At 41.2% G+C, this 25,862-nt stretch overlaps 1 long non-coding RNA gene across 1 annotated transcript in view; it reads left to right on the forward strand.

Moving 5' to 3' along the window:
• Positions 1-24,920: 24,920 nt before the first annotated feature.
• The window catches only part of LOC111552756, a 246,961-nt gene continuing 246,019 nt past the window's right edge, over positions 24,921-25,862 (forward strand). Inside the window, exon 1 of the long non-coding RNA XR_002734723.2 lies at positions 24,921-25,176. This is a non-coding gene — a long non-coding RNA (uncharacterized LOC111552756). The remainder of the gene's footprint in view (positions 25,177-25,862) is intronic.

Consider the following 25,862-nt stretch of genomic DNA (forward strand, 5'->3'; position numbering starts at 1 on the left):
CTCCTTGGTCTTTCTTATGAAAAGGACAATGATGCATGGGCAGAGTATCTTCTACTTTTGTGGTTTGAGTTCATCTTGGTGATGATATGCTTTCAGTTGTGTTCATGAGAAATTTGTTGTTTATAAGTCATTGCACATGTTTTATACCTGAATAAAAGAGAAATATGCATAGATGTCATTGTGCTTGATTGAATCCTTATGCATGACGATCTGAGAGCGCTTACGCAGGGCATTATGAACAATTAATGATTTACTCACCTCTGAGTTCAAGCAAAGTGGCGTGTATTAGCTGAGGCTGATGAAAGGCATCACATAAGTGCAAAATGTTATTAGTTTTTAGGGAAGGGATGATAAGATTTGAAGCATAACCCAGCCCTGGTGAAATACTTATTCTCTAGTAAGCTGCTTGCAGTTCAAATTGAGGTAGCAAAGAGGTTTTGGTCTCCGCTAATGTTAATCTTTTAAGCAGAAATGAAGCCTAGAAACTCATAGATCCCTGATCAGAGGGGAGCCTGAGACATATATACCATAGACATCTTAAGAATCGCAGTGGTGACCAAATCTGAGATGTGTCTGCCAGCCTCTCGGGTGACCTTCCACCTAGGGGCTGAGGCAAGGCGGTGGAGGCTGGGCTGTGTTTGGCTCTGAGAAGCACCTCATCAGGAAAAGACGAGACATGCATCTCTGAATAATGGGCTGTTAGAGGTTTAAAATGTTTGCCTTGGGTGACCTTCGGGAAAAACACCATCCTCTCTGGCTTAATGTGAATTAAATTTTTCAATTACTCCAGAGGAAGGAAGGCAGTAGCTCCAAGCATGCTTATTTGTGGAAAGTAAAATGAAATTAAACACTTCAGCAGAAGAAATCTTAGCAGCTCACTGGTCCCAGGGCATCGCCCCTTGCTGCTCAATGGCAGTGAAAATTTGATTTGAAGGTAACGGATATTTTAAATGGAGTGTCCTGAATCCATCTAAACATGTTTTTATTCTGAGAGAATAACTATACTAATTTGTATATCCTGGGAAAAAAATGAAGCATTTTAATATTTTCTTCCCCTTAAAGAAGAGTGCTGCAGATGTCTTGAGTAATGGAAGAAGAATTCATTGTAGGAATGTGAGGTGCTCCTGTTGGGTGTCATATGCTTGTTTGTAGAGGATCCCCTCTGTCCATGGGATGCTCAGATTAAAAATGGGGATCCTGGGAATGGAAGACACTCACATTAGTTTTGCAACCTGGGTGGTCCTATTCTGTTTGCAAGAAGACAAGAGAAAAAGTGTGTGTGTATGTTTCATCGGGGTGTAGATATTGATCATATATCAGAAAGACCATGAAACTATGGTGTATTTAAAGTCTGGAACCAAGGGTTGTAGAATGATCATATCGTCTTCCTTGGGGAGATCTAAGAATATGCCAAATCTCTGTGAGATTGGGGTGGTTTGGACTTCATTGTTCCTGGTTGGAATGGAAGAATGTTCAGTGTGTGTGGAGAAGGCCTGGCTTTGGCACTTCCGAGTATTCCTCTTCATAGCCTTTGTTTAGAGGTTTAATGAAGAAGCAAAATCAAAAAGGATGCGAGACAGCAGGCAAACTGAAAAGATATTCTACGATACTTTGATTTTTAAAGCGTTCTGTGATTGAGACTAGAAACAACAGTTTCCATTTCTGGTTAAGGTGAGGCAGAGGCAATTGTTCAGGTGTGTAAGCTTGAATTTTCAGTCACCACATAAGATTGCAAATGGGAACTGCCTCAGAGGCTGCTTGAGGCCATGCAAGAGTGGAAGTGGGAAGAGAAAGGAAAGTCCTTCATGTCAGGAACTTGTGGAAACAGTCCTTTATGCCATTTAGGTTGTTGAATAACTTTGTGAAATTCCTTGTCTTAAAATGCTTTTTGAACTAGGAATCAGAATGAAGAAAATTTTCTTTTTTGTATTATATTAGGAAATGCATGTTTTAGGCTGGAGCAGTAATGCTAATGAAATATACCATTTCTTGATTCCCTGCTATGGCCCAGACACTCACCTGAAAACTTTAATTCTCACAATAATCCTCTGAGATAGGTTTCTAAGTATTTCTATTTTACAACTAAAAAAATTAAGCTCAGAGAAGTTAAGTGTTTATAGAGTTATACACAGATTTTGGTCAGCTGTCAGCCTAACTCTTTATTAGTCCACTAATAAAGGATATAGTTGTTCCAAAATAATAAAACTTAGAATGTAATCATGTTACTTCCGATGTGTTTCAAGATTAGAACTAGGTTACGAGGAAGAAGAAAGGATGAAGGAAAGAAGAGGAGGAGGAGAAGGAAAGGAAAGAGAGAAAAGGCCAAAAAAGGAGAAGGAGAAGTAAAAATGGCAATAATGTCATATTTGCAACATATTTAACAAATTGTTTATTGTTCATCGGAAGTTCAAATTTAACTGGGTGTCCTATATTTTATCGGGCAATCCCATGTATGTTCCAGGCAAAAGGCTAAACATTTTCCATATATAATCTTACGTTAAGTTGTACAAAATATCAAGTAGCAACTATTGTCCCATTTTTTAGCTGAGGATACCGAGACTCAAAGTGGGGAAGAGACTTATCCAATGTCATAAGCTGGGAGCTAGGGCATGAACCCAAGCAGAACCTGCACACTGGAGCCCAGGATCGCTGACAAAGGACACACCCTCTTTATCCCCTGCTGGTGGAGTAAGTTAAAAATCCTTATATATACAAATATTCTGAATATAGAAATGAAACCTTTGTGGTAAGTCTCATAAAAATGGCTCCTGAAGATGAAAAATTGCATTCAAACCTCAGTCATCTCCATGAATTACGAGAAAAAGTGTGAAAAGCGAAAAGCATGAATCGAATTGTGACATATTGCTAGGTGTTGCATGTTAGGGGAGACACTAAAAAAAAACAGAGTGTATCTGGAGTTGTCTGATCAGACTACTGGTGGTGGTGGGAAGAGGGCGGACTGGAAGCGTTTAACTTGGAAATAGACAACTGAGAAGAAGAAACACAATAGCTACCTGAATTGTGCGAAGAGCTATCAGTTCTAATTTCTAGTGGCTAGCCGTCTATTACTCCAAAAAATAAAACTAGACCAATAAGTGAAAGTTTGGTAGAGGTACATTTCTACTTAACAACACAAAGGACCATTTTCTAGAAACCAAAATGGTTTAATGGTAGAACTCTGGAAATAGTTGGACCTTATGCTACAGGCCTTCAAGTTGAACCTGGATGACAGACTATCTGCGATGTTGTAGGGAAGATTTCTGAATTGAGTGAACAGCTCAGCCAGACAGCCACATGGGTACGCATGCACACATACACAACTGTATATACATTTAACCCTTTTCCCATTTAGAAAAAAAAAGTGCAGCTCACTGCCAGTGCTCATTTAATTTTACACAAACATGCTCTTTGAGGCTGAAGCAAATCTGATTTTCAATGTGAAAATAACACAAAAACTGGAGTTATTTCTAAACAGAACTAGCATCAGAATTGTCTGAATCATCAGAATCATCTATTTTGGAAAAATCAGACTCGTCAAATGAATCTTTGGCCAACTGTTCGAGAACGATGTTAACATCATGCTTAGGAATGGTACGTTTTCTAGGATTTGACATTTTCAGCACTCGAGAATTACTATATTTTGTAAATGGAAGTACCACCACCAAAACCAGAATGCTTTAAATGGAATGATGTCGTTTGTTTCCAAAGTCAATGAATGATGTGAAAATAATATTAAAAGTGAGATATTTCATGGCAAAATTATCTCAGGGTGAACGCTGCAGCCACAAGCGCCGGCGAGTATTCTTGGGGCAAACGGGAGAAGGGTTAAGACATTATGCTTGACTACAAATGAAACTTGGAAAGCTAAAGTGTCTCCCAACTTTAGTCATTTGGAGTCTGTCCTTGGTGCCATTCTATTTCTTGGCGTCCTCTCTTTCCTGGATTATTATCTAAACTTTCTAACGAATCTTCCTGTTTCCAAACTCCCTTCTCCATAATCATTTGTTCAGAGAACCTCCGGCATATTATTTTCTGAATTCAAGCATATTAATCGTATTCTTTTGCCAAAAAGCCCTCAGACCTTCAGTCGTCTTTGAGAAATGCATTTTAAATGCCTGAGCATGGCCGACGAGGCCTGTCTCCAGCTATGGCTCCTGCTGTCCCCCTCTGGACTCCCCGTTCGTCTGCGGCTTCAGTTTTCCGAGGAGTCTTGCTGCTCTCTCTCTCTTCCCTCACCCACATTGTCTCTCCTTGCGACTCCTTTCTATCCCTCAAAACCTAGTTCACATCTCATCTTCTTTGAAACACCTTTTCTGATGTTCCTGGATAGAATTCACCACTCCTTCTTGCAGGTGTCTACACCGTGTACACTCTTCTTGCTGTGTAGTTACTTCTGTTAACCTTGCTGTGTAGTTACTTCTCTGTCATTTGCCAGGCTCTAGGCCTCACAAAGACAAGAACTGGGTTTTAGGCATCTGTTCATCCACATCAAGAGCACAGTGCCTTACACAAAGGAGGCATTCGTAAATACAGGAGCTATTACCAAAGAGAAACCTCTGGGGGACTACAAAAATCTATGTCCATCCTAACATTTGTGAGGCCTGGGACTAGAGTACAAATGGAGGCTCATATAACATATGCCTACATATTTAAAAATTGCAAATCAAGCTAACAAATTGCTTTATAAAATAGGTTCTATCTTCCTACCAGGCCAAACATATCTTCATTGTGGCAATACCAAATACATGTAAAGCTTTGTGGGTTTTTTAAGCTTCCTTTTAGGGACTGAAAGTCTGCGAAATACCAAAGATGACCGAATTTAATTATTAATGTCCATGTCTGAGGATTATTTTGGTGAATTGGTGACATTTGCATGAGAATAAAATGAAGACATACATAATTCATAAATTACCATATATTTATTGCATAAAATTTATTCTCTTAACTTCAGCAAAAATCATTAATTATGTGATTTTCACATAATTTGGGTCCTATTTATAGTGATCATCTAAAGGATTAATAGTCGAATTGTATTCCAAATAGACAAAATCTGAAGTTACTTTCATGTAAAAGATAAATAAACATCAAGGTGAAAATTTTAAATGAGAATTCTTTCCATCTAAGTGTTATTACAAGAGTCAAAAAGTTGTAAAAAATATTAAAAGTTGACAAATTTGTAATAGCAAAGACTTGGAACCAACCAAAATGCCCATCAATGTTAGACTGGATAAAGAAAATGCGGCACATATACACCATGGAATACTATGCAGCCAGAGAAAAGAATGAGTTCATGTCTTTTGCTGGGACATGGATGAATCTGGAAACCATCATTCTCAGCAAACTAACACAAGAACAGAAAATCAAACACTGCATGTTCTCACTCCTAAGTGCGAGTTGAACAATGAGAACATCTGAGCACAGGGAGGGGAACATCACACACCAGGACCTGTCAGGGAGTGGGAAGTTAGGGGAGGGATAGCATTAGGAGAAATACCTAATGTAGATGACAGGTTGAGGGCTACAGCAAACCACCATGGCACATGTATATCTATGTAACAAACCTGCATGTTCTGCACATATATCAGAGAACTTAAGGTATCATAATTAAAAAAAAGAATAGATGAAGAATAAAGAGATAGTAACTCCCATTTGCAGGAAAAAAAGTTACAGTAAATTAAGGTTAACTTATTATTGAAGAAAGAAAAGCATTTTAAAAAAAAGTTTTTAAAAAAAATTTTTTAAAAAGTTTTTAATTTTAGTGTAGCCTATTTGTACAGTATTTGTAGAGTCTACGGTGGTGCACAGTAATGTCCTAGGCCTTCACATTCACTCACCACTAGAGCAGCTGCTAGTTCTGCAAACTCTGTTCATTTTAAGTGCCTATTCAGGCATGCCACTTTTACATTTTATACCATATTGTTACTGTACCTTTTCCACGTTTAGATGTGTTTAGATACACAAATACCATTGGGTTAAAATTGCCTACAGTATTCAGTACAGTAACACGCAGCACAGGTTTGTAGCCTAGGAGCAACAGGTTTTACCATATATCCTAGGTGTGTAGTAGGCTATACCATCTAGGTTTGTGTAAGTACACTCTATGATGTTTGTACAATGACTGAATCGCCTAAGGATGCATTTCTCAGAACATATCCCTGTCATTAAGTGACGCATGACTGCATGTGCTTAGTATTTTCTTTACTGACCGTATTTGTTTGCTTGTGAGGATATCATCTGAATCACTAGCATGGTTATGTTTAACAGTGACTAAATTTTATTCATGAGTTTGATGAACCAATCAATTTAATAAGACACCTCAAAGTAAAATGTAATAGCAGTACACCTTTTGCCAAAAAATTTTATCACCTACATTTTATGGTTTGCTCCATTAAAGGCTCCTGAAGCGCTGCAGAGATGGGGCCTGGGTTTGCACCTGGCCAGTGTGAATACACAGCATTTACTCTGAGCAGGCACTTTGGTATGTGCTGGAACAATCTTGTGCCTTGTGATGGATGATACATCCTCACTCCACTCTGCTGCCTTGCTGTGAAAGCTCTGTTTCTGCAGCCCTAGGAAAGGAAATGTCATTATTCCACAGATAGAGGTTCTCAAATTATGGGGCAGTACTTACTTATAGTCATCTGCCAGATATACTGTGGGCTTTAAATTGGGTTTAATATTTTATCAAATGAAGACACCAACTTAAAATAAAGTATTATAGAACTCTTGAGTCTTCTGATGATATCATCCACAGATCCCAAACTGAGAATTGAGAGTTCTAGAGGCAGCTTTAAAAGGATTTGTTGTAAAACATTGTTTATCCCTGAAACTCAATATATGCTAATGATTTTATTGAGATATAACTTATATACCATACAATTCACCTACTTAAAGCATGCAATTCATTGGTGATAAGTATATTAACAGAATTGTGCAACCATCTCCATAATCTAATTTTGGAACATTTTTATCATCCGAAGAAGAAACCCTATAACCATTAGCTGTCATTCCCTATTTCCCTGCCCCTGCAGCCCTTTTAGTCCAAAAAATCCCCAATCTACTTTCTGTCTCTATAGATTTGCCTATTTTGGATATTTCATATAATAGAATCATGTAATATGTGGCCTTTTGTGACTGACTTATTTCACTTAACATAATATTTTCAAGATTCATCCACATTGTAGCATGTGTCTACTTCTATTTATGACTGAATAATATCCAATTGTATGGATATCCCACATTTTTTTTTATCCACTTACCTGTTGATGAATGTTTAGCTTGTTTCCACTTTGGGTTGTTAAGAATAATACTGCTATGAACATTCATGTACATTTTCTTTTTGTAGATGTATGTTTTCATTTCTCCCGGGTACTGTGTTAGTTCATTTTCACACTGCTATAAAGATACTACCTGAGACTGGGCAAATTATAAACAAAAGAGGTTTAGTTGACTCACAGTTTTGCATGGCTGGGGAGGCCTCAGGAAACTTACAATCATGGCAGAAGCAAAGAGGAAGCAAGCCCTTTCTTCACAAGGCAGCAGGAGTGAGAGAAAAAGCACAGGGGAAATCGCCACTTATCAAACAACCGGACCTCATGAGAACTCCCTCACCATCACAAGAACAGCACACGGGAAACTGCCTCCATGATCCCATCACCTCCCACCAGGACCCTCCCTCGACATATGGGGATTACAATTTGAGATGAGATTAGTGTGGGGACACAAATCCAAACCATGTCAGGTAAATACCTTGGTGTGAAACTGCTTGGTCATATGGAAACCTTGTTTAACATTTTGAGGGACTGCCAAGCTGTTTTCTATAGCAGCTGCTTTATTTTATTTTCCCAGCAGAAATACATGAGGGTTTCAGTTTCTCCACATCCTAATCAACAATTCTTATGGTGTGCTTTTTTCTCCCCCGCTAGAGACAGGACCTTACTATGTTGCCTAGGCTAGGCTGTAGTGCAATGGTGCAATTGTAGCTCACTGCAGCCTCAAATTCCCAGGTTCAAGCAATCTTCCTTCCTCAGCCGCCTGAGTAGCTGGAACAACAGGTGCTCGCCACAGCACCTGGATAATTTTTAACTTTTTTGTAGACATGAAGTCTCCCTTTGTTGCCCAGGCTTGTCTTGAAACCCTGACTTCAAGTAATCCTCCTGCCTCAGCCTCCCAAATTGTTGGGATTATAGGCATGAGCTGCTACGCCTGGCCAGGTATGTTTTTCTTGACTACAGTCATCCTAGTGGCTATAAAGTAATATCTCATTGTGGTTTTGATTTGCATTTCCCTAATGACTAATGATGTTAAGCATCTTTTTATCTGCATATTGGCCATTTATATATATATAGTCTTTGGAAAAGTGTTTATTCAGATCCTTTGTCCATTTTACAATTTGGTTATTAATTCTCAATGTATTTTTAAATGGGCATTCTATGAACATGAGAAAATGAGACAGCAATGTGCTGTGGTTTCTAAGAGCTCACGCTCTGTGATCTGCTAGCTATGCGTAGATAATGTATTAACACGTCTGAATTTTAGCTTCCTCGTCTGCAAAGTGCTATTGTCATCTCCTAGAGCTGCGATGAGAATTAACTAAAGTAATAAGGGTGAAACTCTTGCGCAGCACCTGGCACGTGGGAAGCACTCCACACACAGTAATTGTCATGACCTCCACAGCTCTTCCTGGCAGTGAATCCCAAATGACTTTGTCCTTTTTGTTAGTTTATTGTCTCCACAAGTAGACTGTAAATATTCTAAGGGTAAGGATAGTACTCTTACATGCCTCTTAAAATTCCCATATTACTTTTGACAGTCTGAGCAGGTGGTGAACTGGGGAAAGTTTTATGGAGTCAGTTGCAGGAGAACAGGGTTGTAAAGATCAGGAAGATGAGAAGACTACTGGGGGTAGAGAGTAAAGACACAGAAATAGAAAGCAATGAGTTCAACTCCAGGGAAACATGAAAGGAAATGGAGTAGATAAGGCTAGAAAGGGCGGAACTGGGGGTGGTCAACCTTTGCTAGAATCACACTCCTGCACTGGAGCCATAACCTCAGTCCAGCGCACAAGGTCAAAGATATGGTGGTGCTCTCAACTCAGGTATACAGGCTGGCATGCCAGGCAGTAAGGAAGGAAGGTGGGCATGTTGCAGTCTGTAGCCCTGCAGAGCCTGTTCTGCTTCTTGATGAGCCTGCTGCTTAATTGAATGCCAGAACCAAGCATTTGCAGGAGATTGGTGAAAGGTCTTCATGGACTGTCCTGTAGGAGTTACAAGCAGGAAACGTACAAGCTGAAAGAAGATGTTTGGGACTGATTTCCCATAGTCCTCAAAGAAGTCCAGGGATGCAGCTTCCTCTTCATGGTCTCCAGATGCAGTCATCACTCATTCAGGTTCCGTAGACCCATTAAAAAGAACAAAGACACATTTGCATTGTCGTTGTCTTTGCTGTTTTAAGTATCAGAGTATTGTTGCTTTTCTGCCTGTTTAGTTAGGCCACAGCTTCCATGCCCCATGACTAGGTGAGTTTACTTGCATGGCTTCATTTTCTCTTTGTCAGAGGCTGTTGTGACCTTTCTCATTCCAAACCAAAATTCAGAGCAGTTGCCTTGCCCATTGAGATTATTCAGAAAGTCAGCAGGGACACTGGGAACAGATTCATATGTTCTCTAAGTCTGTGCTTTTTTCAAAAGACAAACTGACCTCTCTTCTATTATCAAGAATTAGTAGGCACTAATTTATAGTCACTTTACCTCCTATCAAATGACTAGTGGAAGTAATAAAAAGCCTGGACAAAGATCATCCAGAAACTCCTAAATTGGAAATATCTGTGGCCTGTTGTCTTCGGACTTTTAAATCCCACTTAGCAGCTGATGACTGCTCCCTTGCCGGGTGTTGGATGCAACCAAATCTTTATGTGCTTCCTGAGCATTGAAGGAAAATGCAGTTTTCTAAAAGGTAACTGAGACTGTTGCTGTGTTCAGTAAGCTGCCAGGGCTTGTATGAACATGCCAGGCCAAGCTGGGAGAAATTTTGTAAGCCTTCCAACCTCTACTCTTTCCCCTTCTCGTGGAGGTCATTTCTCAGGGCACAGTGTGTCCTCTGAAAAGTTTACATAGCTGTTGGCAGCGAGAGGTGCTCTCCCAGCAGTGAGGGCTCCTCCCTCACTCCTACAGGCTGGCTCACCTTGCTCAGAGAGTCCTTGGGCCTTGGGGACAAGGGCAAGAAAGCATGTATGAGAAAGAACGTGCTGGAGGAAAATTATAATCAGCAAGCCTATTGGCGATGACTTCAGCTGATGCCATCGCTGGCAACACCTTAGGTACAACTCTCAAAACACACAAAGGGCTTGAGAAAGATTGATGACATTTGCACCTTTTACTCACTATTTCTGTTTTCACATGTTTCCCATGCTTTCAGGTGCTCATGTTCAGGCAAACATCTTGCTTCTTTTGAATCAGAGAGGCTAATCAGGAGAAGGAGTTAGGGCTTGGAAAATTTTCTTAAGAAGGCGAGGAAGGATGTATGAAGAGCATACAAGGTGCAAGTAGCTTAGATTGAGGACCAGTGGAATTGAAAGAAAATTAAAGAAAAGCAGTGTGCACAGTGAAAAAGGAAATGAAAGAGAGTGGTTCAAGAGATGTTAGATCGATCTAATCAGTGACAACTGGAAAGTGAGGGGTGTTCAACTCATGGACAACTTCAGTGCTTACTTCTCAGGATCTGATAAGTGCTTCAGAAAGTGTCCTTGTGTAAACATGGGCAAATCACATAGTGTCCTCAAACCTCAGTCACCTCAAGTATACACATTCACCAACAATAACATCCCACCATAATATTGTTGGGGGATCAGATGAGATCATGTATATGAAAAAGAATTTTGTGAACTGCAGGCATTGTTTAATGTGAGATATTATTGCATACCAGGAGACTCATTATTTACATTAACCAGGCCGGAAGCCAGTCAGAAATCACACAGCGTCTCTCAAAGGAGTGCACTTTTATTGCTTCCTGGCTCATAATAATTTGGACTGTCAACAAGTTAGTTAGTTTAGGAGAAGACCTTGGAGTCTTCTGTTGTGGTGTGGTACTAAATGTGGAGGGCTTAGTTAAAAAAGTGCAAATCTTCATGCTTTACAAGTTCTTATGATGCCTTCTATCCTATGCTGTGGAGTGCACTTGGTAGAGACGTGAATATTCCAGCAACAGTTCAGGAAGAAGTTCCATTCCAGTTCTCCACCAATTTACTCTATGCAGAAAATAGTTTCACTCATAGTCATCCTACCTAGAGGTTGGAGTCATGTGGGTGGAGATGCACTCCTGTATTCTGTGTTTTTTGAGAGGATAAATGAGATAGTACAACATGAAGGGTTTGTGAATCATGATGTGCTAAAGGCAAGTGCTACAGGTACTTGCTATCATGGGTCACAGAGGCAACTTGTTGTACTGGAAACATAATCTCAAGTAAGAAGAGTTGAGTTCAAGTCCTGATTCCGTCACCTGACCTCAGATGTACTAAGCCAACACTCTTGTTGGAATGTAAAGCATGTGAGATATGTGTTTTCTCTTTCTATTATGTATACTCTGCCACTTGGTAGAAGTATGAATGATCTTTCTGTACAAGGTCTGCACCTGTATGTGTCTGAACTCCACCCACTTCCAATTTGCTGATTCCATAGTCATAACTTTTAAAATTCACAATGACTCTTTAGACCAAGTGGCTGTGAAGAGACAAAATGTGTAATATCCAGGATGGAATCCAGGGTCTGTGTTGTACTTCTAATGAAAGTGATCTCTGGTAATCTTTGGTTTTGAATACCTCCATTGTACACTTTCCATCATTTTTATGATAAGAAATATGGCATCTGTGTAGCATCTGCAGAGTGCTGGTTGAGAAGTGAGTTGGTTTAAAGCATTTCATTTCAAATTACTCATAAAGATTTCGGTGGCACTGTTCCTTCATTCTACCTGGTAGTCAATTCTCTTTAAGACCACAATTGCATGAGTGCCATCTTTTGAACCTAACTACTGCAGTTTAAAAGTCCCTCAAACCCAAACAAAAACATTTGTTTTCTTTAATGTGTGAGCTTCTCTATGGCCTGGTCTAAAATTCCTTTTATGTCTGTTTTGAAATGGTGTGTATGTGAGCCATAAGCTTCCCTCCCTCTGCTTCTGCCTTAGGACCCTCAGTTCAAGTACAGAGGCAGTTGCCGGCTTAATTTGACTGACAGCTTGTAGGAATTTCTGGCCCAGCATTTTAAGTGAGATGAAGTTGGCATTTAGTATGATGTCTTGCTATCTGGAGAAAATTCATCCTTATATGGCCAGAGTTTTTCACTCACCTGAGGAAAGCTGACAGCTTTCAATACTTGTGATGCATTACCGACATGTTTTCTCTTCTTTTTGGCTAGTGCCAACTGGCAAGCATTTTTCAACTGATAGGACATGACTGTTTTTCTTTGCAGGAGAGCAGCTCCTATCTTTGAGATACCTGGATATTTCTTAGAACTAAAATTTTAGGGTGTTTATTACAAAGCTGTATGTATGAGGCCTTAATTTAATAATATTAATAAGATGAGTATGATTCCCTCCTGCTGGGAAGCAGAGCATTATGGAAAGAGTCCGAGTTCTGAAATTGGAAGATCTGGGCTTGAATTCTGGCTATTCTACTAATTAGGTAGTTGATCTTGAGCAATACATTTAACCTTTGCAAATCTTAATTTCTTGCTTTGTGAAGTGAGGGATAATAATGATTCTGCTAGGATTTCAAATGAGCTCGTGAATATGATTGTGGAGCGATATATAAGTGAAAAATTGTCATCATGGAATCATTATCCTTATAGCTACTAGAGTTGGAAGGTAAATTTTTAGTTTCTTTGGTTTGGTCAACAGGTTTCATGATTCTTGCTCTTGTAATTTCAGAGGATGTGCAAATTCTCAGTGCTCCACACCAATCTGTTTAAGGGGGTGACTGTTGGAGGAGGATGAGAAAGAGGATTCCTTGAGGGAAAAAATGTACACTTAGTTGAATGATGCCTTTCTAAAATCCCTCCATTTCCAAAATCCTGTTGTGATTATTGCTATAGTCTTAATGTTTGTGTCCCCTCAAAATTCATATATTGACATTGACATTGTAACCCCTAAGGTGATGATATTAGGAGGTAGGGTTCTTGGAGAGGTGATTAGGTCATGAGGTAGAGACCCAGGGCCCAAGTGGGATTACCCTTGTAAAATAGGCCCAAGAAACTCTTCCCTCCTTCTACCATGTGAGGACACAGCTAGAAGGCACCATCTATGAACTAGAAAGTGGGCCCTCGCCAGATACCTAATCTGCTGGTGACTTAATCTTGGACTTCACAGCCTCCAGAACTGTCGGTCATAAATTTTTGTCGTTTATAAGCCACTCAGTTTATGGTATTTTGTTACAGCAGGATGAACAGACTAAGACAATAATATTCTAGCACTAACAATTGTAATAAAGAGCTCATGGAGCTTAGATATGGTCTCATTCATTCACATCAGAGAGAGAGAAAGATTGAGAGAGAACAGTGGTTAGGCAACAGGTGACACCATGTGCCCAGGGCTTGACAAATAACAGTGGTTTGGTTGCTTTGGTTGATGGAATATCATTCTAGCATCTGCTTAGGTCTTTTGTGTCAATTCAATTTAACTGATACTAAGGTAAGTAGCGGCCTAAGTGCCTTGCAGTGTATAGAATTCATCCATTTCTGTCCTCAGGAGTTTACAAACTTATAAATCCCTTCTTCTTTGGAGCCTCATCTTTGTTATCTATATCCATATCTATATATGCATCTCTATCCATCTATCTATCTATCTATCTATCTATCTATCTATCTATCTATCTATCTATCTTTCTTGTTTAAACTTACACTGGAAGGGGATTTTGTTTGTGAACTCCGTAAAGAAAATGTCTCACCATTTCTATCATCTGCACTCACCAGGAAGCAGGACTTGCTGCCCAAAGGTTGGACCTGGAGTGGTTCAAGATCTGCAGTTAGTACATCCAGGACAATCAAATTTGAGAGGTACATTTGGCCAAGGTATGGATCGGTGGAAAGCAGGACAGTGTTTTGGATCAGGAACCACTCTTGTGTGGTTACCTGAGTGCACTGGCAAACAAGATGATGCAGCCTGCAGAGTCATCCAGCTCTAGCCTTAGCAGATGCTGACAGGGGCCACCTCTCCTTGTTCATCACGTGACCCCTGACACTACCTTACAAGGAAAGGTCAGATTCAGCTGTGGTGAGACTATAGAAACACCTGCTATTACCATGGCTCCATGGATGCTTCCACATTACTCATTTAATTATCCATACTTTCATTTGTTCATTCAACAAATGTTTATTGAATGTCTATTGTGGGCCACAGATTGTTCAAAATATTGGTGACAAAATGGTGAGCAGGAACACATAATTGTTGCTTTCATGGAGTTTACAAGTCACTGTGAAAGAAACATATGAATGGAAATTATCCCAGCAATGGACATATACACCAGCAGCAAGCACTATGAAGGACACCAACCAGGTCAGGGAAGATCTGAAGCAGGAGTGGAGGATATAACATGCAAAATGGGGCAGGGAGAGCTTTCCAGGCAGAGGAAATATTGCATGCCAAGGCCCCCCTACCCTGGTGATCTGAAAGAAGACAGAATCTACAGTACTGAGAGTCAGGAGAAACAAGATCAGATGAGATTGGAGACGAAGGGAAGAACCTTTATAGATTAGAGTAAGGGTTTCAGACTTTATGCCTATTCAAAAATAGAGGATGACAGGGTTTTCAGCAAAGGCCTGAAATTTGTCTCTTGAAACTTACTCTGGTTATGGATTGGGGAAGAATCAGAGGGGGAACCTGATCTCTTTCAGGGACTCCAGAAAGGCCATTGTCTGCAGCTCGGAGAGAGAAGGTAGCAGCCTCGGACTAGAATGACAGCCGTGAAGGGAGGGGAGTTGGAGATACTGAGCGACACTGAAGAGGCAAGCCTTGGAGGTTTGCTTATGAGGGTAGAGAGATAGAAGGGAAGTCGTGAGGGACCCTCAGGGGACCAGGAAGGACAGAAATGAAGGCCGAAGCTGGAGTTGGGGGAGGCAGAGTTGGCAGGCAATGGAGAGAGAATGGCAGGAAGGCTTCAGTTCATTTTTCACTCCATCTACCTATGAATACTGTGCTAAGCCTGATTTGGCCAATTTGTTTTCAACTTTTAGCAATTTTGCTTTAGAGGTTAACTGTGTGAAGCACTTGAACTCCTGGGTTCAGTTTTCTGTTTGATTTGGGGGTCTGCATGTCTATGAGCATGAGTGAGGGCAGCTGAGGGGACGTGGATATTTGGCCCTTCGGCTCTGGGTTTCTACCCGCTCTTCTGGCATTTGGATTGCTGGCCATAGGCCGCATTTCCCCATCCCCCTTTATCTCTTTCTCCTCACTAACTTTCACCAATGACCGAGCAAGTGAAGTTAGAACCTTTCCATTAGTTGTTTTCCATTCACTGACCATTCTGCCCTCAGGCAGTTGGTTAGGCATATTCCTGACAGAAGAATCTCACCTGCCCTCAGAGGTGCCTTCAGGAATTGTGAGAGCAGGGAGGGTCTGCCGGCAGTTTTCACTTTTTTTTTTTTTTAATGATACTAGACAATTAAATTTTTATTGAAGCTTCAACAGAAATACATTTCAACACCAGTGAAAGGGGACATTATGGCACCAAAACTTCCCCTCCTCTATCATACTAGGATACATTTAGATTACTATTCAACCTACAGTTTTCCTTCTTCTAGATTTTGTTCCACACAAATCTATGCAGGTTTTCAACTAGGGCTAAACAGTGACTCACCCCAGCCCAGCCCATTAAAGTTTCAAGATGTTGGCGCCAATTGCCCTACAATGACAGTACGTGTTACTTTCATTATGTTAAATGGAGGTTGAGATTTGAGGGATGAAGAAATCTTGACACTTTGGGGGGAATATGACATAAAGGAATGATTTTTTTCCCCAAATGAATAGTGATGCTCCTAAGTTGTTCATCTATTTGTCTCACCCAAGTAATCAGTAAGTACAAATTTACTGAGCATTTACGATGTGCCAGGCATAGGGCTGATGATGAGGAATGGGGAACATCAGTGATGAATAAGTCTTGGCTCAGCAGTGCTGTTCCCATGTTTCTGTGAAGTGCCCTGCCCATCAAAGAGACTGAAGGAGAATAGGGAACAGAGGTTTTGCTCGGGATACTGCTAGTGGTGGTGACGGCAGTCACATAATTTGAATTGTCTTGCCATAACCTCCCTTGATATTTGTTTGAGGGCTTTTGTTTTAGTTAAAATTTTGTGTACATTGTTCGTGTTTGTTTAAATATTTAAAATGTCCACCAATCTTAGGAGAAAACTATTGCTCCAGTTAAATGTGTCATGAATATCCTGTGACTTTGTGAGCCTCCAGCCTACATTTGAGAAACCCATGCCACCAATATGCTGCTATGTACGTACCATCAGAAAGAGGAGGAAGAGAGTACAAAGCCTGGTGTGAGAGACAGTCATACAAGCGAATGACAAAAATACAACAGAGAAGAGATTTGGTTTACTTTAAGGCAGTCATGGAAGCAGATGTTAAACCAAGTCTTGAAGGAAAGATTAAGAATTTTGAGGGTATGGGAGAAGCATTCGAGGAAATGCATACGTAAATGTATGAAAGTGTGAAATACAATGGCTTGCTTAGGGAATGGTAAGTAATCCCAAGTTCCAGAAGCAAGTTCCAGAAGTTTGTTGGAAAGAAAGGAGTTAGGAGAGTAGGTTGTAGCCAGATTTGAAGAAGGCATTGGATGTCATCCTGAGTCTGAACCAAATCCAGAGCCATTGATTCCATAGGTGAGGAGAAATACTTTGTTTTTCTTAGTGAAGAACCATAGGTAAGTGTATATCCCAGAAATATGACTGGGTAGAACTCAGTCATACACGGTTAGTGAGGGGAAGTAGTGCAGAAGACGTGGATTCCAGGATTCCCTTTGCTCTTGGACCATCAGGAACATAGCGGTGAAGTCTAGCAGTGAAGGCGGGGAAACCCATCCACTTCTGATTTCCATGAAGTTAGGTAGGGAGCCTGGCAATCTGCATGCTCAAATATTTCATTTAAAATCTGAATGCAATTTGCCAGGTTTGCAATTTGCTAATATTTGGCAATCCTCTCATAGGGCACATGAGGAGAGGTGAAGCCATTTCCCAATGTCACCAGCTAATTATTGAAAGAGGTAGGACTCATACACACTTCTTTTGCTTTCAGTCACGAGTTTCCCCACCAATGTAGGCCAAGAGTGTTAACCCAAGTCAGAAGGTCTGGGTTCACATTCTCCCTTGCATATTTCTCTATACCTGAAGGCGTGTGGGAGGACAGAGTTGTTTTGCAGGGCACTGGAAATTTTGTGTCCTAGCCAAGGTCAGTTCAGCATTTTTATTAACATACTGTAGATAATGGATGTCTACAAGTCTGAGGGCATAAATATTTTAATGTAGCCATACTGTGTCGCTGTTTCTTTCAGACCTGCACTTCAATTTTTATTTACTTTTATACGTTGCTGGCATAGGGCCACAAGGTTTTCCATCAACAGAAATGGCTGCTGATTGAAGCAATTTGCTTTTTGCCTTTCTCTTCCAGTGCTGAAGAGAACCTCATTCTCCAAAACAGGTGTTTTTAGATCAAGATGGGCTGTTGGATGACACAGTGGGGAATACACTTAGTAGAGCAATGTCATAAATTGGGCTGGTGTCGCCTTCCTGATTTAATGCTTTGCTCTGTTTGGTCATGAATTATATATTCTCTTTCAGATTGATCATTTCTCCCACTGATAAAGGGATGGTGTTCTACCAAGTGGATTTGGCCCCTGACCTAAGAAATATACTGATGCAACAAAATTTCCTGAGCTGACAATTTGGATGAACTCTGGAGACTGTAAATCCACAAAGCCAGAGAAGGGGCAGGCAGGCCTTGCATGATAGAACTCTCCCCTCACTTAGTATGCATCGGCTACCATGATGGCTGAGCAATTCTTTGGCTGCTTTTTACTCAACGTAATTTGCAAATTGATTGTTCTTCCTTGGAAGTCTTTCTTAATTAAATAGTAACGCAGTTATTACCCACAGACAAAGGAGATATTTTAGTGCGCTGGCAGAGGATAGCCTTAGCTCAGTGGATTTTCATTTGCTGGAGTCCCACCACAGACTGTTGTGTGCAGAACTCGATCAGATGTCTCCTTCTAAAGGGATGTGCTAGCACTCCTTGCCCATAAGGGGTTAAAATCAGGTGAGTCAAGGATAACACCTTATAACAAAATATACATAGAATGCTTCTGCTTTTCAGTACACTTATTTCAAACATTATCCCATTCCATTTTCACACTAGGTATGACGAACAACTGCATCTTTGTCCTTTAACCGCTTTACCCACTAGATGCCATCTATGAGATGAGGAAACTGAGGCACAGAGAGCTTAGAGGTTTATTCAAGCTCATACAGAAAAGTGAGGATCAGAACTAGAATACAGGTGACCTGCCTCCTTGTTTGTCCCTCTTGTTGAGTTAAGCCCAAATGTGCTCTTTCGACACCATTTGCTAAATACCAACTATGACTGGACCCTGAGGGGACAGACTGAACGGGTGTCTTCTGTGGCCTTCCAACCAGGGCAGTGGTTCTGAATCTTTGACAGGTATCAGAAACACTTGGAAAGTTCATTCAAAAGTGCAGTTACCTGGGCCACAGCCTGGGGTTTTAGTAAGTCTCAGATGTGCCTCAGCATATCCATTTTTAAAAATTCTTTAGGTAAATGGGATGGCCAGTCAAAGTAAAGAGTGCAGAACTAGGCTTTCATCTTACCCGGAATTGCACAAGGAAAGCTGAAGTGGAACCAGGGCACCTGACATGTGAACTTAGTCAGCCTGGATATTTGTGGGGAAATAAATGTCGGTACCAGGAGCACCTCAGAACCCATAGAGAGGCAGAGCACAGTTTCTGCACCAAGAAGACATGCCAGTGCCTCTGGAGCCATGTGGCTCTTGCCTTGACAAAACTCTCCTGGCTTAAGCGCTGTCAATCTAATGGCTGAAACAAGAAAGCCTGCCTCCTTCATCTACACTGGATCTTTCTCTTCTACTTTCCTTCCCTTCCTTGCTTCCTCCCTTCCTCATACATGCTTAAAATTCCCTTTCTCCATCAAAATCCTTACTCATCCTCCAGGGCCCAGCTCACACACTACCTTTCTTACAGCGTCTTTCTTGATTTTCTTTCTCAGATTTCCTCTCCTTCCTCTGCATTCTCGGGCTCTTCGTACCTCTATGTATTTTTAGGTAACCATCATACATGACAGTATATGTCAGCTTTTGGGATAAATTTCTTTCTCATCTTTTTGTCCCTCCCAGTAGCTGATACAGAGCCTTACACAGTGGAAGTGACTGGTAACTGTGGGTTGAGTTAAATTTAAATTGACTTACTGAACTGTGTCTGAGTGACCTCCTCAAAAGATTCTCTTCTGATTAAAAACAGTAATTACTGAATGTATCAGTTCAAACTACAATACACATCTCCACCAATAACTTCTATCCTTTAACACTTAAAAATAAACAATTTAACTCATAATAGAAGAGGGGATAATGGCTTGTCTCGAGGCTAAGTCCACATTGGCCATTGGTAAATTGGCCGTTTGTAATAGAGCAGACATGTAATTAAATGGTAGACCTGTCTGCATGAACAAAGATTGTCCCGCCCAGCCATCCTATGAGTGTCAGGTCCCGAGAATCATTCCCAGCCACCCCTGCATATTACTCTCCCCGTACCCTGGGGTTGACGCTGGCCCAGCCTTCCCCACATAAGGAGAAGAAACTCATTCCTGATCCATCTACTCCTCTACTCTGCTCCCTGTCCCCCTCTGCAGCCCAACCTGACTGCTGTATTCTGCCCTGACCAGCCCTTCTTTGAGTCTGCAGAGGCTGGCCCTGGCCAGGAAAGGGGTTGGAAAAGCATTTTTTGCAGAAGGGCAGCCTGAAGGTTGTGGCTCCATGTGAGTGTGCACCCTTGGTTGGAAAGGCTGAAGGTCAGGACTGGTTGTAGGGGGAAGTTCCCCCTTTCTCCTTTGTCCCTCCTTCCTGCCCCTGAACACAGGCTTGAGGATCTGCATCTGGCTGGCTCACCCTTCCTGCACAACTTTTCTATTCAAGTTTTTCAGGGCAGGGCTTTAAGAAACACTTCAGGTTAATTATAGCCAGGGTTCATTTTCTATACAAGTGGGAAAAACTTGATGTGACTACAGGGCTGTCTCCAGGGCTGATTCATTCAACCTAGAAAACTGCCTCTAGGGAAACAGCCTCAGAATCGTGCCTGCAGCTCTGGAAGTGGTAAGGAGCTCACCTGTCTCCCTGCCCATCATCTCACATCTGGGGGAATGTCTTGGCTAGCAGCATGGCCCTGAGTGAGGGGTTTAGGTAAACAAGATGTTGACTGGGATTGGAAGAGTCACAAAGTTGTTTGTTAGAGCAATGCTGAAGAGTTTCAGGCAAAGATTTCATCAAGGCCGGCACATCTGTCCTCAGATGCTTGAAGGGTTCCCTGGAGGAAGGAGGACTGAACTTGCCCTACAAGATCCTGGTGGGTAGAACTGGGCCAAATCATACATCCCATTCCAAAACTGCCTTTCTTCTCTGGAGGCCTACTGCATGGCCTCTGGTTCTAGATGCATGCAGTTCCCTTTGCTGGGACCCTCTTTCCCTCCCTTCCCGCTACCTGGGTAATCTTGACTCATCCTTTGGGCAACAGCTGAAACTTCAGGCCTTCCTTGAAACTTGTAAACTAGGGTTTTTCTACAGTGGTACTACTGACCTTTGGGGCCAGATAATTCTTTCTGGTAGACGGGACTGTCCTGTGCATTGTAGGATGTTTAGCAGCATCTCTCTCCTTTACCCACTAGATGCCAGGAGCATCTCTTCAGTTGTGACAATAAAAAATGTCTCCATACATTGCTAAGTGCCCTTTGGGGGCTAAATTTGTCTCCCTCCCCACCCGCTTTCCCACCAATTGAGAATCATTACTTTAGACTAGTGTTCCCCTAACACCCTGCATTTTCCTTTCCGTAACACTGTCACAGTCTTCACACTTCTAGACTTCTTAATGTGTTTAATGTCCATTTCCTTCCCTTACTGTCAGGTCCCTGATGGCTGAGATGGATTCTAATGTTCTTTGCTGCTCCTAACGTTTCATTTAAAAGTCAGTGAAAGAATGAACTGATTTCAATAAGAATTTTGTGGCTTTTAGAGCTGTCCACAGACAGCATAGAGTTTTCCAAAATTTCTTCTCACTAGGGGGGCTCAAATAAGGCAAACAGCTACTTGTTGAGAACGCTGTAGAGGAGAGTTAAGCGCTGAATGGGTGATCTTGAATGTTCCTTCCAGTTATGAGATTGTATGGAATTTGGGCTCTCAGCCAACCACTCCATGGGGAACTAATTAAATCAGAAAGAAGAGGCCAGTCGCTCCCTCTATAGTCAGGTGCTAAGTGTTCCCAAGAAGCGGCTCATGTAACTCCGGGAGCGACCTTTAAGTAGGTCAAGAGTCACATGAATATGGAATGCCTTTCCCTTCCCTTTCTCCCCTCCCAAGAGATCATCTGACCCATATCCTAAGGGGTAGGATCATGCTTGAAAGCTTAGAAAACATCCTTTCTCAATTCCCACCCTTCACTCTAGCACAGCCTTCTGTGGATAATGGGGGTGAGCAGGGAGGCCTAGCATACTTTCCCGGGTGGTGCGGGAGTTGCCTGGGGCCGCATTCTTCAGACTCTGAAGGTTACAGCCTGTGTGATTTATCGTTTTATTTTTCTTTCTTTCTAACTCCTTTTCCAACGGGGCAAAGAACTGTAAGCAGAGATAAATGAAAGCCCTCTAGGCCCACAATTGATTCTAAGGGCTGTGAGGGAATGAGCTTTAACTGCTGCTGATGGGAGGAACTGTGTGCCAGGCACTGTGCTGGGGACTCTCACGCATGATCTCAATAATATTTTGCATAACCCAATGAGGTAGGTGCAATTACATCTATTTTCCAAAGACACAACCGGAGGGGCCAGCAACTTGCCCATCACCACACAGCCAGGAAGGAACCTGGCTGGGCCTGGGGAACAATGCATCCATAGCCTCTGTGCCTCTTTCATGTCCTGCCACAAGCAGAATGGGAAACACTTCCAACCAAACTTCTGTCTCAAAGAGTCCCTGTGAACGGGCATAGTCATGATGAAAACTGCCGTTTTCACTCAAGTTACTGCTGCTTTTGTGACTGCTTCTTATGACCTTGCCATGACTTGACTTGATTATGCCTTTGCAAATCTCTTTACATATCTGCAGCTGAGCCTTCTTAAATCATTATATTTCTGAATTAAGAGGGTGAATTGAACTCCATGTTCTCTAGAAACAAAATGAAAGCAGAAGAATAGAGAATTATAAATCTACAAGGACCAAAAAAAAAAAAAAAAAAAAGAGGAGTGAGGATCTCAACTAAAATGTGGCTGACGGAAACTGGATGGACCATGAGTAAATGAGCAGGCATACCAGAGAAACATGAAGCCCAGTGTCTACGGGTGGGGAGGTGTCGGTGTAGAGTGTGGTGCAGTGATGACAGTGGGATATCAACGAAATACAGGGCAGTTTTCATTGCAAAATCTCAGGAAGAAGAATACTTCAGCCTTTTCCATTTTCCAATTCAGCTACAGGAACCCTTCGTGGACCTCAGCAGACCACCTGAGTTAAGTGTACTGTGCAGAATGTGGACCAGAAAGTTTCTGGATTGAGATATGCCAGATACAGCCAAAGCCTGGGGAGCCACAGTGATAGAAATAAGGGCTTGAATTAAAGTTTGCACACTGAACAGTAGGATCCCATCATTTTTTTTTTTTTTTTCTAATTGGTTCCTAGATTTCTGGAACCCAGGTTTCTACCCAGTACCCCAGGTAGGAGATTGGACGATTCCTCTCAAGGGAAACTTCCCTAAAAGAAAAGACCCAAAGATCTGGACTTTTGAGGTATCCTTCAATGGAAGATGAAATCTTCATTATCCTGTAGCATCACCCAAGTGTCTTCCAATGAAAGATTAAATCTTCATCATCTTATAGGGCCGTCCATGGTACATAGGCCCTGCTCATGCATACAGGACATTCATTCTGTGGTTAAGTGCTTCACTCTAGAAAGTCTTAAACTATACTACTGCTGTAACTGGATCTTTCTTTGTCACCAAACAAGCAACTTGATTGCTGTTGAGGCATCTTTGCAAGCTTAACATTTGAATTTGATGACAGTCTAATCACAAATCATTAGTCCTTATTCCTTTCGGCCAAAACTTGATCTCCTCCCTTATAAAGCTGGCCCTCTTCTGCATTTATCCTCCACCCCACCCAGCACCTAATCTCCCAATCAGGTTTATGTGTTTCTTTTTTTTCTGACATAAATGAAAACTTGGATTCACTTTATGGTGGCTGACAGACCTAATTCTCACTGTATGTTGCTTGACTCTAGATATTTCATTAATATTTTTATTGTGTTGGTGTTTTTTATGTTTGGGTTTTATGCCATTTTTCCCCACCTTACTCTTTGAATGCTCTGAGCATGATTCTGGTTTACTAGGAATACATAACAAGTGTTTTAAAGCTTTTTGTACTCTCACCAGATACCATTATCTAGAAATATGTTGGCATTTTATATAAACATATGTTTAGATTTCTATAACTAAAGGCATCTTTATGTATGACTTATTACAACTGAATACATCTATAAATATGTAACTTTATTTAAAGGTATGATCTACTATCAAGTGTCTATATTTGTATTGGATTGGTATGTGTGCCCAACAAAGAAAGTGTCATTTTTTCCTTGGGAATGAAATCACATCATTTGCGAAGACTTAGTAGAGGTTAAATGAGTACAAGTAGCGTTTACCTTATTAAATAGATATTTGCAACATTTAAAACAGTCTGGTCATCAATGATGATGTTCAAAAACATCTCAAGATGTTTTAGAGCTAAAGCAAATGAGAAAATGTGGTAAAGGGCTGATTCCTGTGGATGTTTTGCAAAGGAAAGTAATATGGTGGAGTGGAAGTGGGATAAGGTTTGAAGCCAAAAGACCTGGTGGGCTTAAGGTCTCTATTGGCTGTGTGATTTTGGATAAGCCTCTTCAGCTCCAGTGAGACTTGGGTAAAATGGAAATCATATTAATCACCTCCAGTTTGTTATGCATTGAGTAAATGCACATGTAAGCTTTATTGACTGTAAATAATTATGCATATTTTAATTGTATATCCAAGCCTGATTGTTCATTCAGTGCTTACAGTGCCTTAGGCATGATACTCATTCAATAAACATTTGTTTGATGATAGAGTAATGAATGAATATGTGATGCAGAGGTTTTAAAAATATTTTTGCAGCTGTCTGGCTCATTTATAGACATTTATAAAATTGAGGATTTGTAAGTTGTCCCTGGACAATCAGATCTCTTGATTCAAAGGTGAAAGATAATCATTCGTGTTTTCAAGTTTTTCCTGATATGAGACATTAACTGGCAGGGCTGATTATGAGAAATTGTCATTATCCTGCTCAAATATAAGATCATAGATTTTGGAAACCTTAGAAATAATTACCTTCTTTTCAGATATGAGGAAACTGAAGCCCAGAGGCTCTTAGAAATCAGTGACTATATAATTTTTTCCTTTCCATAGCTCTAGGGTAATTGTAGATAGAGGTACAACAAATATATTTTTAAAAATATATTTTTCAAGAATTATGCTAAGCACTGGGGAAATAAACATTAACAAGACAAAACCCTCCCCTTTGAGGAACGCATAATCTAACATGAAAACCAGGAAGTGTGCTGTTAGTTATAGTAATGTACAGAGTTCTAGTGGCAAGAGGGAACTGCCAAGGGAAGTTCTGAGAGGAGGTGTTTACCCTGCATAAACACCTCGCCGTTTAGCTTGGCCTCCCTAGAAGCAGACCCTGAGGAGAGTGGGCAAATGGACTACTAAGGAAGTGCTCCTGAGAGAAACCTGAAAAGGGGTGTAGGGAGCAAGGGAGGATAAGGAGAAGACTCCAGTAAGGATGAGATTACTCAAGTCCCGTGGAAGACAGGTTAGCCTGATCCTGCAGGGGAGCCCTGGAGGGTAAGTTATACCTCACAGTGTGCCCCTGGCTTCCAAGCAAAGGAACTGGCTTCTTACTGTCTCATACTCGTCGGCCTTTGTCTGAGGGTCATAGTGGGCAGGATTGGGAAGCTATGTTGACCCAGACACTTCTGATCTTTGAAATGATAAGCAAACTGGTTCTAGTTGCCAGAAGGTGGGCCTCTGAAGAGAGTTACCATGTGGTCCATTGGAAGCAAAAGCACCCAGAAGCCAGACACCAGGTGTATAGAAATAATTATAGAGCTCTGAGGGAATCTGGAAGAAGCACTAGCAGTGCCCACACCATCTGCGATCTGTAAGGGGGATTTGAGATGGGTGGGAAGGGCACTGCAGGCATCAGTTGTATAGTAGCATGAGAACACATCCTGAAGCATGACTACCGAGGGTGTGTTTAGGGACGGGAGACTGGCTGGTGTGGCTACACTGCCTTATGTCTGGTAGGAAGTGCAAACCTGAGAGAGGAGCTTGCAAAGGCAGGCTGAAGCATCAGATTGTGTGCTTTTATTTTGTTGTTTGTTTGTTTGTTTGTTTTTGTAATTTGGTTCTTTTGATTGCAAGGAAACGAGATCCACCAGAAGGCTCTCAAATAACGGATGGCTTATTGTAAAAATATGTGTGCTCAGGAACCTAAGAAAGGCCTGGCCTCAGGAAGAGCAGGAAAAATA

Source organism: Piliocolobus tephrosceles, chromosome 6 (assembly GCF_002776525.5).
Source record: "Piliocolobus tephrosceles isolate RC106 chromosome 6, ASM277652v3, whole genome shotgun sequence".
NCBI classification, from domain to species: Eukaryota; Metazoa; Chordata; class Mammalia; order Primates; family Cercopithecidae; genus Piliocolobus; species Piliocolobus tephrosceles.